Source organism: Buteo buteo, chromosome 24 (assembly GCF_964188355.1).
Source record: "Buteo buteo chromosome 24, bButBut1.hap1.1, whole genome shotgun sequence".
Classification (NCBI taxonomy): Eukaryota; Metazoa; Chordata; class Aves; order Accipitriformes; family Accipitridae; genus Buteo; species Buteo buteo.
In genome coordinates, this window is record NC_134194.1 from 7,576,290 (window position 1) to 7,580,616 (window position 4,327).

Here is a 4,327-nt window from a genome sequence, read left to right on the forward strand (position 1 = left end):
TGACAACCCTGCTGTTCTGGCTGACAGTCTGCATGCCTGACACTGGTGCTTCACCTCATTTTGGCTCTGTAATGTGTCTTTGCTACTCTCATTTGGGTGTTCTTCACCACCATCCCTGATGAATTGTGTAAAATTTGGACTACTATCTCATTAAAGTATAGGTTTTAATCACTAGTTTCTTCACCCCTTCCTTTTGCCTTAGCTGATAATACCGTAAGCTATTTAAGCAGTGCAATTGCAGAGCTATTTTTTGAAACTCTAGGTGTTCCAATTAATTATGTGGATAGAAATTATACTGACTAATCACACCCAGTCCAGTGCTAGGGTATTTGAATGTATCAGGAGACCTTTCATAGTATATTTTCTATTTTAATTTCCTGTTTGGATATGTAACAGGCCCCAGATCAAGTCTCTGAAGGTGGGTCCTAGAGAAGCCTGCATGTCTGGGTGCCTGTTATGTTTAACCTATTCTTCTGGCCCATGGAGGAATTGAATTTCTACTCCACAGCTGATGGGGGAAGAACCTGATTTCACTCCTGACATTTGTCCAGTGCTTCCCAGATTTGGTCACTTGCATCTTCTGTTACTCTGACATACCAAATAATTTCCTGAGAGTAAGTTTATAAGTAAGTAAATAAGATGGGGGATTTTTTTCATCCAATTCCTTTGACCAGGCCATGCCAAGTCTCATGATGAAGTGGTGTGAGCAATCCCTCCCTTTCATTACTGAATTTGTCCGAGATAGAGCATGTCATCAGCACTGATCCATGGCATCTGCACTCTCTCATCTACACTTGCTGTTTTCCATTTCTCCTGAGCTAAGGTGCGCATGAGGTTCTTGCAGATGGGGAATATTTTGCTGGGAGAGGCTTTTTCCTCTCACAGTGCTGTGTGAATGCTGGCCAATGATCAAACCTCTTGTGCAGAGAAGTGCTAATACTTTCTATTTTCAGAGATCAGAGACATAAAGGGAACACCAGACAGCAATTTACTAAGCCAGTGGCTGAAAGAAAGAAGTTCAGGATTCTCCAGTGTTGAAAAATTTAGACCTGTACCCATGCACATGTGCATCTTCTAATGCCATGGTCCTGGGCCTGGGCCTGCCCGCTCCCTCCTCCCCATCCCACCTTCCACATCTTCATCTCCAGTCTCCTCCCTGCTGCCAATCAACTGTCCCTAAGTTCATCAGAGCTGTTGCAGCAGCAGGGTGCTGTGTGCCAGGAAAGATTATTCTTGACTGGTTGCCAAGTCTCTTGCTCTTGCTCTGGCATGCAGATAAAATGTTAATAGGGCCAAACGTATTTGACATGAAGGGTGAAACTGCATGTTCCAGGCACGGAGCCTCTTGCCATCCATTTAGCAGAGGCACAGGCTGGAGCCTTCCAGTTAATTTTTGCTTGCTAAAGGGGAGCTGACCAGGGACTTTCAGGTTTGACGGAACCCGGACAAGGATTACACCTGCCTTGTGGCAAGCAGCTTAAGCAATGCCACCTTCTTGCTGACGGGTACATAAAGAGAAAAATTTTCTAAGGACAAGTCTGGAATTCTTCTTTTGCTGGAGGATTATGACGTGAGGGTGGGAAGATCTCAGTGAGAGCATCGCAGTAGATTAAAACGCGGTCTGTGTTCAACTCTGATCATTGCCACAAGCGATGAGGCTTCCCAGCAGGATGAGTGTTGGCTGAGGTCAGTCAGCCCAAGTGCAGGAGGACACGCCAGTATTCACCATTTCTCACAGCATAGTTTGGGGCAGGGAGAAGCTACTGCTCAGGTTCAGCCAGCTAAGTCCCTCCAGGTCTTGCCAAAGAAGAAAGTCAGAACTTAGTACAAATGATGTGGCTAGCAAAACAGGAGGGGACCTTTCTTAATTAAGCCCTTATGAGACAATATCTCTGTGCACCTCTACTGATAGGATGGGTTTGCTTCAGTTTTCGCTCTTAAGGGGAATTCCAGCCTGAAACTCCTCCTGAGTGAAAATTGTTTCATTTTAAAGTCCATAATGGAGAACTTCCTCTGTAAATTCCAGAGGAGGATTATATCTTGCCTCTGGCAACTTCGTTTGTTTAGTCAGGAATGGTCTCACTCAAACCACAGAAGCAGATACATATGGAGAGGGCATATAAACAATTTGCTGCCATTTGAGCAAGGAAAGTCAGGGAGGGCTGAACTGACCTGATTATCTACCTTCACAGCTTCTAGCAGAAGCTAGCTTATCTAGCTTCACAGTGGTATCATAGCATCATCATTCATGCAGAGTATTGGCTTCCACCAGTGTAAAGGAAGGAGGAATCAAACCCCCAAGATGTGGGGCTGATTAGAGCTGGACAGAAGTAAGCTATGACATGTCTACTTGGAGCCGTGTCCTACAGGCATGGTGATGCCAGATGACCAAAGCTGTGATCAGGTGCAGAAATACAAGCCCAGTAACATTATTTTTTCTGCAGAGTAGCAGATAATTTTGCTCCACAGAAGCACACACTTGACCAGTTTTCATTGATAATTATTATGCTTTTGAGGGAAGGGTATTTTTAATGGGGAAGTGTGTGTTTCTTCAGACAGTATGCAGTTTCTCTCTTCCTTCCCTCTCCCTCCACAGTATGCAATAAACTCATCATAAGATTTTTTAATAAACCTTCATGGTGATTTCCCAGAGTACTTTATTTAGCTGGAAATTACTCTAAGGGCTGGACCCTGTATACGCTAGAATTGGTGGAAAATTCCCATCTATTTCAACAAGCTGTAGGTAAGACCTGTGCTTCATTAGGGAAAAACAAGAGCTCAGATAGTGCCATAGGCTGGGAGACGATTGCTGTTCAAGCACGGGGAGGGGAGAGGCTTGGAGACTTTATTTATTATTTGCATTCTGGTCTCCCAGAGGATCCTCTGCCCTGGATCAGGCACAGTGCAATCACAAAACAAAAACTCCGAAGAGCTGTGATCTTAGCTTACAGCAGGCAGATATGCAATGATCGTGGCCTGGCTTATAATAACCGGAGCGGGTAGGAATCTTCCATGGGAATACTGTAATTGAAATATTTCTCATTTGGTTCAGGCAAGAAAGAGGCAATATTTAACATGTTAACCTATTAGCATCCACTTAAGCATTGTTAAGGGACAGTGCCAGAACTCTGAGCTCTTAAAATGCTGCCCAGGTTGCTTCTGAGCTTTCAGGACTGGTCTGAAAAGGTTGGCAGAAGGGAATCTCTAACACTTGCTGCAATTAAAAAGGGTCATCTTTCTGGGATGCAGGGAGAATTAGAATGATCTGTATGATCAGAAATGAGCTTCAGGAGGTGACGGGAAAGGCAAGTAAGAGCTGTAGGTGGCAGTAGTCTTTGTTTTAAAAAATCCTTTCCTCCCTTTTCCCCTCTGATTTATTCAGCTAAATACCGTTTGAAGAAATTACTTGCTGAACAGGTACTAACAATACGATTTCATTACTTGAATCCTGGGAGGGTGAGAAGCAGTGCTTTTGCAAGTGTGAACGTTCTGAGCCTTCTTGGGTTCCTGTGTTAAGGGTTTTATCTGCACTGTGGTTATACGATATCACATGAGTTGATGCCATCCGTCGCCCTGGGGAGCACGGCGCAAACTCTTCTGGGTTTGGAGCAGCAAAGCTGCAGTCACGGGGCTTGGCTGCTGCTGTAGTAGAGCTGCAATGTGCGTACAGGGCTGGACACACCAATGTGGGTGAGTGCTAGTTTGTCGCTCTTAATGCTGCCACGCATTGAACACTTGCTAGTTGTCTTGCTCTGCTGCTTCTCTGGAGCCACTATATTGCTGCTTTTTTAGTCTTCAAGGCCTCCTGATTCCTTGCCATGCTTTTTGCCCTGGTGACTTTTGGATCCCTTTGACATTAAATGAGTGCCTTGCTTTCAGAGGTCTTCAAGGGATTATCAGTAGAGGAAGATCTGCAGCCCACCAGTATGCCGGGGGGAAGGGCATGTTTGCTTTTGCACAGCCCCACTCCTTGGAAGTTCTCCAGATCTGTTTTTGCTATAAAGTGTTGGGAGAAGGTGTCTGTAGGGAAGCCAATTCCCTCTAGAATCTATACAAGATTATTGCTACTTTATCACCCAGAATACATAGGTGTCATGATAATTACTTCAAAGTGTAATCACTGAGTAATCGAGAGGCAATATAATTAGTACCTGTATGCAGAATATGTAATTACTGTGTTATGTAGTGATATGGTATTTGCCAAGCATGTCTTTCTTAGTTACCAAGTAATTTAAGAGAATTTACATGGTATTTATCTCTGAGAGACAGGAAAATATCACTCAGCTGGGATCTCTGCAGAGGACTGTAAACCTTCTGCCAGCAGGAT